The sequence below is a fragment of the Hippichthys cyanospilos genome, chromosome 19, assembly GCF_059441005.1.
Source record: "Hippichthys cyanospilos isolate Australia breed blue-spotted pipefish chromosome 19, RoL_Hcya_1.0, whole genome shotgun sequence".
Lineage (NCBI taxonomy): Eukaryota > Metazoa > Chordata > Actinopteri > Syngnathiformes > Syngnathidae > Hippichthys > Hippichthys cyanospilos.
The window spans coordinates 2,524,854-2,538,021 of record NC_142387.1 but is presented as its reverse complement, the minus strand read 5'-3'; the positions used below and the strand labels follow the sequence as shown (position 1 = coordinate 2,538,021).

General features: G+C 39.5%; 1 long non-coding RNA gene and 1 pseudogene across 1 annotated transcript; both read left to right on the top strand.

Moving 5' to 3' along the window:
* The first annotated feature begins 505 nt into the window (after window positions 1-505).
* LOC148407621 (uncharacterized) lies at window positions 506-13,168 on the top strand. The gene is made up of 2 exons (XR_015863680.1): window positions 506-735; window positions 12,184-13,168. It is a non-coding gene; the product is annotated as an uncharacterized LOC148407621 (long non-coding RNA).
* LOC148407622 (uncharacterized) lies at window positions 1,432-2,370 on the top strand (annotated as a pseudogene).

Sequence of the window (13,168 nt, the reverse complement as noted above, 5' to 3'; positions counted from 1 at the left end):
CGAGGCCCACTATAGGAAAAAAATGGAGCTTATGACCAGATGGTACAAAGACAACAACCTCCAGCTAAACATCAGCAAGACCAAACAGATGGTCGTCAGCTTCCAGAGAGGCCACACCCAACACCCCCCACAGACCATCGATGATGCTGCAGTGGAGAGGGTGAGCAGCACCAAGTTCCTGGGAGTGCATATCAGCGACCACCTTTCCTGGACCACCAACACTGCATCTCTGGCCAAGAAAGCACAGCGGCATCTCTACTTCCTGTGCAAACTGAAGCGGGCAAGTGCCGCGCCACCCATCATGACCACATTCTATAGAGGAACCATTGAAAGCATCCTCACCAGCTGCATCACCGTGTGGGGCGGGAGCTGCACTGACTACAACAGGAAGACTCTACAACGCATCATGAGGACAGCTGAGAGGATTATTGGTGCTCCACTCCCCTCCCTGCAAGACATGTACACCACCCACCTAAGCCGCAAAGCCGTCATGATTGTCACCGATACAAGCCACCCTGCACACGGTCTGTTCAGCCTCCTGCCTTCCGGAAAGAGGTACAGGAGCCTGCGCTCCCGCACCACCCGACTCAGGAACAGCTTCATCCACCAGGTCATGAGACTGCTGAACTCTCCCCCTTCCCACCCGTGAAATTGCTGAACTCTCTCTCTCTCCTCTCCTCTCTCCCACATTCAGCCCCGGCCAGAAGAAACACCTAGCTGGCAGACGAAGTTTAGGTAATTCGACCCCCCCCTCCCAAAAAAAAAACCCTCAAACTTTGCTCATGCACTTGCAAAATTTGCACAGACTTGCTGCTGTCATAATTATTTACAATTATACTTCTATTGCACTAGCGATTACACTTAGAACTGTAACAACTACCTCAAATGCACACAACTGGGACAACCACAGACAGAGTTGTCTTGCTTTGTCTCGCACTGTTGGATTGTCTTGTCATATGCTGCTACTTATGTCTTGTCTTTGGGTACTCTTGCCATACCTGGTTTTTCTATTTAGTTTTTAGTTTTAGTTATTAGTTTAGCAACACTAGGTAAAGTAGATCTAACATACTGCACATTACATTATTATAGATAAGAATCTAGTTTTTAGGATTGTCTCGTCTTGCGCAACTGCACTTTGTTATTGTACATGTAAAACACAGAGGATATTGAGAAACGCAATTTCAGTTCCTTTGTATGTTAAGCACATGTGAAGAAATTGACAATAAACTTGACTTTGACCTTGACTGTTACAACACACATAGCATACTTAGTCTAGGTCACTGCAATTCACACACTGTTTCAATAGCTAATTCTGAATCCCCTAGTGGTAAGATTTCTGCTGAGGTGGTGTTGATTAAAGAAAAGTAGCCCTGCCTTCTTAACCAGTTGGATTAGTGACATAGTACCTAGGGGGAATATTAATATTGATACATGCACTGCAGCCGTCAACAATCAAATTCCTACATTGCGACGAAGTTTTAATTACTCAAAATACAAACCAAGCCCCAGCCATCAAAATCTTAGTATTAGTATGACCAACATGAAGACTCAGGAAAAATTTCCCAGTTTAAATTTGGCTTCATAAATATTAGGTCACTCCCCTCAAAAGCCCTTCTTGTAAATGATCTTATTACAGATCACAATCTTAAAGTACTTGGTCTCTGTGAAACCTGGTTAAATCCAAATGAAGTTTTATCATTAAATGAGGCCTCACCCCCAAACTTTGTGGGCTCACACGTTGCCCGTCCTTGTAAAAAAGGGGGAGGTGTTGCCCTAATTTGAGAATCTCATCTTAAACTTAGCACGAGCACTAGTCACACCTTCAAGACATTTGAGGCTCTCGTTATGCGATCGAGCTTCTCACCACCATTCTATGTGGTAGTTATTTACCGTCCTCCCGATTCATATTCTGGATTCTTAGATGAATTCCCTGAATTTAGGGCTGATCTAATAACTCATGCAGATAATATATTAATTATGGTTGACTTCAATATTCATATGAACTCCCCATTGGAGGCACTTTCTGTAGCATTTCAAGCAATAATTGAAGCATTTGGTTTTACACAAATAATAGAAGCAGTGACACACTGGAAAGGTAATATCTTAGACTTAGTGCTAACCCATGGCCTAACTGCCTCAAATGTCACAATTTTGCCATATACTAACACTATGTCTGATCATTATCTTATAACATTTGAAGGGTTGGCACAGTGTGGTCTTATTGACCACAACCAAGGCTTTAAAAGCTGTGATATTAACTCATCAACAGCGATGCACTTTCTGAACTACTGCCTTCTGCAACAGCTGCCTTTCCGTCTTTTATTGGTTCAGTCGATAAGCTCACAAACAATTTTAATACGGTTCTTTTAAATTCCCTAAACTCTATAGTGCTGTTGAAACTTAAAACTCGTCCAAAGCGGCACACTCCGTGGTTTACGGATGAAACGCGTACGTTTTAATTGTTAAGTAGACAACTTGAGCGTAAATGGCAAACAACTAAATTCGAGGTTTTCCGTCAGGCCTGCTTGCTGAAATATAAAGAGGCTCTTAGGTAAGCAAAAAAAAAATTACTTTTCCATAATGATTAGTCTCAATAAAAACAACCCAAAATATGTATTTGATACGGTCACTAAGCTAATGCAACAGCAGCAGATTAATCATAGTTCCCTCCATTCAGTACACGATTCCATGCGATTCTTTACACAGCGGATTCAGCTAATAAGGGACAAAATAAAAAAGGCAGCGCCACTTACCCCCTCGGTTGTGATTGCTGATGCTAGTTCGGACAATCAGGTTCATGAAAGTCTGGTTACCCTGTCCCAATTTGATTTAGTATCCCTGGAGTGTCTTACACATCTGGTTAATGCAGCAAAGCAGACATCCTGCATGCTTGACGCGCTTCCAGGCAAACTCGTTATAGACTTATTCCGGGTGTTAGGGTCATCTGTCTTGAATATTATCAATCTGTCACTCCTCTGGCATTGTACCTGAAGCTTTTAAGACGGCCGTCATTCAACCATTACTTAAGAAACCTCACCTAAATCTTGAAAATCTCTCTAACTATAGCCCAGTATCACACGTTCCGTTTATTGCCAAAATTCTTGATAAAGTTGTAGCACAACAGCTTAGCAACTTTATGATAGATAACAATAGATTTGAACTCCTTCAGTCAGGTTTTAAGGTTAACCACTCAACTGAGACAGCCCTTGTAAAAGTGATGAATGATCTTCTCTTAGCCATGGATTCCAACATCTCATCAATATTATTATTGCTTGACCTTAGTGCCGCATTTGACACAATTGATCATCATATTCTTGTAGAAGGTCTTAAATCATGTGTTGGTATCTCGGGATTAGCACTTTTTGTTCAGATCTTACATCCTGTGTAGGATGCATAGTGTCTCTTATGGCAATGCGGTCTCTGAATCTTTCTCCGTCTCATGTGGTGTCCCGCAGGGGTCAGTACTTGGTCCTTTACTGTTCAACATCTACATGATTCCTCCAACCGCTATTATATGTAAACATGCTATTAGTTTTCATTGTTATGCTGATGATACCCAAATGTACATGCCTTTAGAAATAACAGATCCGTGCAAGTGCAGTAAACTGGAGGCTTGCCTTGCCCAGATTAAACAATGGATGTCTTCCAATTTTCTGCTTCTTAACCGTAGTAAAACAGAGATGTTAATTATTGGCCCTGCTCATCATCAGCACTAGATTAAGAATACCACTTTGAACCTGGATAACTGTACTGAATCCCATAGTAGTTTTGCAAAAAACCTCAGGGTGATAATTGACTTAACTCTCTCTTTTTGGACACATATTAATGACATGACAAGAACGCCGTTTTTTTCACCTTCGCAATATAGCTAAAATTCGCCCCCATCCTTTCTCCTAGCGATGCAGAAACATTAATTCATGCATTTATTACGTCGCACCTAGACTATTGTAACATTTTGTTTTCTGGGTGTTAGAATAATTATTGCTAGAATAGTTGTAGATATAGTGATTATATATTTGCTACAAAATATTAATGCTCGCAATGAAAAAATGCTTTGCTGTGTGAATGATTGTGTTTTGGATAGTAGTTATTATAATTATCAGTATAAAATCATCCAATGTATGAATCTACTGAATCTACTAAAATATACGACTGTTGATAGTTTGCTGGGAGAATGAGTGCACTGTGTGCGGGAAATTACAGAGAGAATGGGAGAATGAGTGCACTGTTTGTGGGAAAAGAACTGCCTTGTCGTTGTTTCGTCTCAAGCAGAAGGAAGGCCGCTCAAGCCTGCCGGTTGGAGCGTTTCCACAGCTGTGACTCTCATCGATGTTTTTGCTATGCATTATCAGAATGTTTCGCTACGTGTTTTTTCATAAATGCATTAGTTTCTCACCCACATGGTCACACAAGGTCCCGGCCATAGACTTGCATTTTTTCCTGCCCCTTGAGAGCAGGGACCTTCATATAGTTAGGGATCTCTGTATCAAATAAAAGTAAGGGGAGTCGGAGAGATTGGCAGAGCACAGTAGAATTGTTCTTGGCCAGTTCCTCTTCGCTCCCCTCATGCATGAGTTGGGAAGATGGCCTTGTCTCCTTTTTTGTATGCAGTTTCTTACAAATGTCTAACAATTGAACCTGACACCTTATTGCTTGAACTTAGTGCCGCATTTGACACTATTGATCATCATATTCTTATAGAACGTCTTAGATCATGTGTTGGTATCTCGGGATCAGCACTTTCTTGGTTCAGATCTTACATCCTGGGAAGGACGCATAGTGTCTCTTATGGTGATGCGATCTCTGAGTCTTTCTCCGTCTCATGAGGTGTCCCGCAGGGGTCAGTACTTGGTCCCTTACTGTTCAACATCTACATGATTCCTCTCGGCGATATTTTACGCAAACATGCTATTAGTTTTCATTGCTTTGCTGATGATACCCAACTCTATATGCCTATAGAAATAACGGATCCGTGCAAGTGCAGTAAACTGGAGGCTTGCCTTGCTGAGATTAAACAATGGATGTCTTCCAATTTTCTGCTTCTCAACCCTAATAAAACTGAGATGTTATTTATTGGCCCTGCTCATCATCAGCACTTGCTTAAGAATACCACGCTGAACCTAGAAAACTGTATTATTTCCCAAAGTAGTTCTGCAAAAAATCTCGGCGTGATATTTGACTCAACTCTCTCCTTTCGAACACATATTAATAACATGACAAGAACGGCGTTTTTTCACCTCCGCAATATAGCTAAAATTCGCCCTATTCTTTCTCTTAGCAATGCAGAAACATTAATTCATGCATTTGTTACGTCGCGCCTAGACTATTGCAACATTTTGTTTTCTGGACTTCCCATGTCCTACATTAAAAGCCTGCAGTGTGTACAGAATGCAGCAGCGAGACTATTGACAAGGACGAGAAAGTTTGATCATATTACTCCGATTCTAGCTGACCTGCATTGGCTTCCAATACACGTGAGATGTGACTTTAAGGTGCTGTTAATTACTTATAAAATTTTACACGGTTTAGCTCCTTCCTATCTTGTCGACTTAGTATCACCTTATGTTCCGTCCCGACAACTTCGATCGCAAAATGCCGGTTTGCTATCGACCCCACGGGCTAAAAAGAAGTCTGCGGGATCAAGGGCATTTTCCATTCGCGCGCCAGTACTATTGGAATGCCCTACCTATGGAAGTTCGCGCAGCCAACTCAGTAGAAATCTTTAAATCCCGACTAAAAACACATTTATACTCAAAAGCATTTAGTTAATTTAGCCTGTCTGTAGCCTTCTTCTTTTTTCTTTTTTCCTGCCCCCCTCTTCCGGCTGGGAGAGGGGGCTAGCTAGATGGTGAGGGTTGACTTGACCGCCTCCATTGGGTCCTGCGCTGGTCGACCATCACGGGTTAGGAGTTTGGCCGTCTGCAGTCCACCTGGCTGGAATGTGGGATGGTTCCTGCCCAATGGCTTTGCCTGCTGTCAAGACATCACTGCACTATATAGCACAATATGTTTTCTGTAATTTATGTTGTTTCTGTGTCTGGTACATGCAGCATCCACTTCAACCTGTGGGCCTGGAAGGGGGCTCCTCCCACCTGTGGTCCCTTCTGGAGGTTTCTGATTTTCCCCAATTTGGGGTTTTTGAGTTTTTCCTTCCCCTTCTGGGAGCTTTGACAGGGGATGCTTTTGTGTACCCTATACTGAAAAGATGTCTCTGTAAGACCTCTTTTCATTCTGTGAAGCCCTTTGAGACTTCGGTGATTTAGGGCTATATAAATAAAATTTGATTGATTGATTGAAGAGAATATAGGGGCCCTCCTTTACATTTATCTGCATTGTTCTATAATATATGCTGAGTATAAAATTAACGGTTTATATTGTACAGTGCAGGTAGTTTGTGAGAGTCTTTTGTAAAGTTTTTATTTAAAAAGTATGTCATTATAATACTATTGTTTGTGACTTTTCATGAAGTATAATAATCCTAATCATCCTCCATAAAAAAGCCATACATTTCCAAGGCCACTCCCACATCACTGCCACCCATGTCCTTTCCCACGTCTGCTCCATTCAACCCCACAGGTTATGTCTTTTAACTTCAGCCTGCCCCCTGCTCTAATAGGTTGTGATAGAATGCCTGCAGGGAAGTTGACTTCTCACTGAGAAGTGATACTCAAGGTAATTGTGACTGAAACCTGGCGAGGGTTTGGGATGAGGTACATTTCAAATAGGAATTGAAGTACTATTATAGATGGGTGTCGGAGGGTGTGTGTGTGGGGGGGGGGGGTGCGTGTGTGTGCGTGTGCGTGTGTGTGTGGCAGGGGGGGTTCATGGTTTTGCAGAGAAAATTGCCCTCAGCTATTTCTTGTAATGTGACTACCCTGGGAAGAAAAAAAAAAAGCGGCAACAGTCTACTTATTTACATAATTCTCATCTGCATACGTCACTGTGCCCAAAAATGTTTATCCCCTGTCCTCTATTATTAGTATAGATAGGCCTTTAATTTCAGGGGACTAATTTATTTAAACCTGGAGTTAAATGAGCTGTTGCATTTTTCTTTTAGATTGTGCCTCATTTGCCTAATGAATGAATGAATCCAGGGGGTTGGAGCTGCTGACAGGTTAATAGAACATAAACAATTTTGGTTTGATTAACTTTGAATGAGAGTTGCAGAATAACCCCTCTTACAGTTACATTTACCATTTTTCATTAAAGAGGAATAAATTAAATGATTATTTTCAAAAACGTGCAAATAAATACATTTTTAACAACCAACAGGATGTTTTCATTTTGATTGTAGGTCTAGTTGTCATTGAATTGAATTACATGTGGTGTGGCACTCCTCCGAAGGCAGCCATGTCTAAGTAGTAATAAAGTATTAGTAGTAATAAAGTAATACATTTTGATTCAGAATGGTTAAGGCCATTATGTTAACAGGGGTAATATTAAATTGAGCCTTTCCTCCTCTTTTGAAACTTGTCATATGAAATCTTGTTTCATCCCAGTACATACATACATATATATATATATATGTATATATATATATACATATATATATATATATATATATATATATATATATATATATATATATATATATATGTATATATATATATATATATAAAACCATTCTGAATCAAAATGTATTACTTTATTACTACTAATACTTTATTACTACTTAGACATGGCTGCCTTCGGAGGAGTGCCACACCACATGTAATTCAATATATATATATATATATATATATATATATATATATATATATATATATATATATATATATATATATATATGGTACTTTTAAATTGGAGTTTTTAGCCAGTTAGAACTCTGATAACTTGTGTCGCCAGGCTGTATGTAATCTGCCTGCTCCCAGAGGCGCTAGGGCATTCGCTTCAACAGTTGCAGGCCTTCTGCGCCATGTGCAAAGACCCAAGTAGACAGGCCCATATTTTTAAAACTGCTGCAATAGCCAATCGAGTCATGAGATTGCCATCTACAGGCCTCACATTGAATGTGATATGAGTGGATGTTCACTGCACGAAGGTGGTGCAATGCTCAACAACTAAGCTAGGCAATGTTGGCTTCGGCTGATTGTGTTATAGGTGTAGCGTAGCTATTAGCTAACCGACATGGCAATTTTTCTGACTGAGCGACCAGGGGCGTGAGCTAATCCTGGCAACTAGTTCTGCCAGGAAATGCCTTTTGTTTGCAAAGGACGTATTTGGTGTTTGGCGCTACACTGGCTTTGCAAACTTCAACTGTTTAACCAAGGCGGCAATGAGACACGGCTGGACACACACGCTACGGTGTTTTTAAAAACTTTTTGGGCCACACAACTGGCTATACAGTATTGTACATCTCAGTTCGAAGGTAAAGAGAGCTCCTCAATGAGCTACGGTGCTTTTAAAAAACTTTTGGAAACACCCGAATAAATACACTGTAAATCTCAGTGCGAAGAGAAAGAGAGCATGAAGAGGTCAAGAAAAATCGGGAGATATTGAAAAGACTGATTGATTGTGACTGCCGTTTGTTTTGATGAGTGCAAAGGCTCAATATAATATTACCCCTGTTTACATAATGACCTTAATACTAAAGAAAAAAATTATGTTCTCATATGAAACTGCGATTTGTAAGTTGGACTTCATAAAAGTTTGTGGATATTTATTTTCTTATTAATACTTTAAAATTTTGACAGCATCACATATAATGACAAGTTTTCATGGCTGCTGCGGGTTTATTGTCTATTGAAAGCTCTGGAAAATAGCCTTTGTAGCCCAGTAATGCATCCGTGTGCGCATGAGGGGTATTTATTCCATAGTCTGACATCACAGAAGGCGTACGTGTGAAACTCCCGGACCGCCACTGATATGTTTGCAGTATTGGGCAAGTTACTTCAAATCTGTAATGCATTATTTATTGGATATTAATTTCATTTCAAAGTAATTAGTTACATTATAATACTCCTGAATTTGAAATGCAATGCATTACACTACTATTGCATTATTTTTACTGTATATTACTCTCACCACCATAACTGGAAATATGGATTTGCCATTCTAAATGTAGCTCATTACGCTCATTACACATCCAGTGAAAGGTTGGCTCCAGCCTAAAACCAGTACAAATCATTTCATCTGTATTGTATTGTAAACCTTTAAAGTCAAGACACAAAATCTTTTTTGTTTGTATTTTAATCCTTTATAATTTACTTTCACAGCATAGTGATGCATTTTTGATGCTGTAGGCAAAAACTGTTAGTGCAATTCACAATTTCAATACAGTATTAACATTAAAATTAGTAAGAGACACATGTTTCAAAAATAGATGGTTTCGGTAGGGCTAACGTTAGCAGCTCGCCTACAGCATTGTTAAGGTGTTTAATGTACTGGCGAACATGAGTTTTGTATGCTTCATCTTGATACACATCCATCCATCCATCCATCCATCCATCCATCCATCCATCCATCCATCCATCCATCCATCCATCCATCCATTTTCTACCGCTGCTTTGCGGGGGCAGCTGCTTGAGCAGGAAAGTCCAGACTTTCCACTTCCCGATTACTTCATCCAGCTCCTCCTGGAGGATCCCCCATTAGGGTTAACCCTTTTCTGACACCTCGCAACGATTGCCAACGTTCCAATTGTGTTTCGCCACACCAAGATGACAACACAAGACGAGTTCCAAGAACCGACGTCGGCCTGGTGTTTAGAGGGCCTATTAAAGAAATAATCTGTGGATTGATGCGTCAAAAATTGAACTTTTTAGGATATGTTCAGCCCATTAAATCTGCTGTAAAAATGGCACAGCACTAGCTAAAAACAGCAAGTTGGCATCAGTAAAGGTGGTGGCAGTGTGATGGTCTTTGGCTACTTTGCCTCCTCAGGACTAGGAAAACTTACTGTGATTGGCAGAAATATGCGTTTTACTAAATGTTTTTGAAGGAGAACCACAAACTGTTGCTCCTGGAGTGAGTCGCAGGTCATGACTCCTAAAATGAACAACACAACATTGTTCTAAAATCAAAATCATTCAACAATTCAAAACACAAAAAAACGATTTACTCAAGCTGACGTTGAATTGTATGGTGTCTGTTGAATTCAGTGACTAGAAAGTGCAAAATAAAATAAAAACTGTGGACCACTTTTACATAGTATGAAACAAATTTACATTTAAGAAAACAAAAGTTGAAACATAATTACATTTCAGAAAACACATTAATAAAAGCCAATAAGAAAGCAAGTCACTAAAAGCTAAAACATGTTTACATTTTCAGGAAATAAATTAACAAGAGCCTAAGCTAATTGCATTTATAATTACAAACTAGAAAGTGAATGGACTATTTTGCTGATTGTAGGAGATCAGAAAAAAGCATTACATTTCACATTCAAAACAAGTGAATATTCGCTCAAAACAATAAGGTTTATCAGTTTGAACAATAAACTGATGTGTTGTATTCAATAGGTTGAATCATTTTTGCAAGTCATTTTTTGTTTTTATTAACATTTTACACAATCATTGCACAAAACATGGTTTTTGTGTGGAGATAGATAGATAGATAGATAGATAGATAGATAGATAGATAGATAGATAGATAGATAGATAGATAGATAGATAGATAGATAGATAGATAGATAGATAGATAGATAGATAGATAGATAGATAGATAGATAGATAGATAGATAGATAGATAGACAGACAGACAGACAGACAGACAATTTAAACTGAAGGGTCTTCATCTGCATAGAAATTGTTCAGTTGATGTACGTGATGTATGTACAGGTCTGAATTGAAGCTTTATTTATTTTTTCCAATTAAAAAAATAAATCATGTCTCTCATAAATCATGGTCTGTGAAAAGTAGCATGTGGCACATTTGGAGAATGTTCTCCTAAAATTATGACACTGCCAATATTTCTGGGCAAGGTTTTTATTTGCAGATGTCTGCAGGTCCTGTCATGTTTTGGCCATAATATTACCTGAATTCCTTTGCTCTCTCAACACCAATGTGTATTTGCTTGATGAACGGCAAAAAAAAAAAGAAAAAAGGTCAAATTCTTGATTAATCAGAAATATTCATATATTATTATACCATCAGGTCCAGGTCTTATGCTGCTTTTTGGGGTCAGGAGGCACACAGGGTAAAAGTGGGTCATATCCAAAAGTGCTCATATAAAGGTGGAAAAAATGTCTTGATAAGTTTGGAACCAATTTGTTGTAAACACAGTGGAACACACTTTGTAATTCAGTTTTGCACCATGCCAATATGTTAAACCAAACCCCAATGAAAATGTTCAAAATGTTGTGATAAGAAAAACGACTAAATCTGTTTATGAATGCTTGGCAAACATTTGCAACATTGATCTAACACTCACGTGAACACGTATTTTGCTACCTTCACCAACAGTCAAAAATATTCGCCCCTCAGTGAGATGGGGTTTTAGGACTGGGTTAAGTCTTAAGTCTCAAAACTTAATTCAGTTTTATTTGTCCTTTTTAAAGAAATTTCTTTGAACATATGAATGCACTGTATTATCTGCAAACAACACTGTATTAACATGCATTTCGCTAAATTGGTTCAAATCCAAAATATGATCTTTGATCATATATTTTTTTAAATGAATGAATGAACAACAAGCTCATCTTACTTAAATAAGCATATTTAGAAATCATTAGTATTATTTATTTTAATTTGCTGATGCGTATGTTACAATTTTCCAGATAAAAGAACCATGGCATGGTCAGAAACACAATTTTAGTTAGAAAATATGTCCAGGGGCAAGTTTTTCAACGGGCCGCCTTGACTGCAAAGCATTCTAACTAAATTTTAACACAAGCAAGACAACAAAGGCATCTTTAATGGTTCCCAACACCACAAACAGTCCAAAATCACAAGGGCCGCCTAGATAGCTGCAAGTCTTTTTCCCTCATGCACATACTTTTTTTTTTTTTTTTTTTTTAGAAACACAACTTGTGGTTGATTCATGTAAAAAGAAATCGTGAGAAAACACATCCGATGTTATTGCAGGGTCTTGTGGGTCATGAGCTCCTTTGAAGTGTTGTTGCTTTTGTGAGAAACACAAATGAGCAGCAAAACAGCGTTTCCTCGTAAATGGACTTTTACTTATATAGCGTTTTCTACCTTGGATACTCAAAGCGCTTTACACTCACTAGCAATTTACCTACAGATGACGCAGCATCAGGAGCAATTGGGGGTTCAGCGTCAAGGACACTTCGACATGGTCTTGCTGGACAGGGGATCGAACCCAAAGCCTCTCAGCGGGGAGACGACCACTCTACCACCGAACCATGCCGCCTGACATATATCCTCGTAATATTAACTCTTTCCTTGCCAATAACAACAATTCTTGTCATGTAAAATACTTCTACCAGCAACTGTTTTTTCTTTACTTTTACGAATGAGTGAAGACACTTGTGGCCAGCACTCTTCTTAATTTTAAACTTACTGAGCACTGTAGTAATTCAGAGTGACCATTTGATGAAAGCGTTGTCCTCAATAGCTACGAAAGATGTGATCAGCAGGTTGCCTTTCCTGATAACGCTAGGCACTGATCAGAAGCCACACCCCTCACAATTTTCTGTCAGTATATTGGAAATGCATATTAATGACAAACGCACCCCTTTTTTGCTCACAGCTCTCACCTTGATGACTTAATTGTTGCAATAGTGACCCTCCAGAACACCTTCACAGGACATGGATCATTAACTTCATAAAAGATTCCTAAGCCTCCAGGTGCTCTTTTCTTCTCTTCTCCACGGTTGCCTGCTTTCTGCCTTGGTTCTTCTCAATAGAAGCAATGGCTGAAGTGACACACAGTGACTGACTGTCGCCCAAGGGGGGCCCGGGCTTAAGCCTTGGCTGGCTGGCTGGCTGGCTGTGTGTGGCAGCTGGTGAGCCCGCTGCCCTCTATCTGGCCTGCAGCATCAACAGGGGTGCTTATTGGGACTTGAGCAGAGCCTCGGTCTGATCTTTTTACTCTGGGGCTGACGCTGCTCTCACAACTGGTACTGATGAAGTGGGATAGAGTGGCATGTTGCGATTGCACGTGCATAAAATTGGCTGTCATGTGAAACATCTAACATTCATGTGATCTTTGTAAAATGTATACTAACTGAAACAAGCAGGGTGCTAAATAAACAAACAAAATAAAA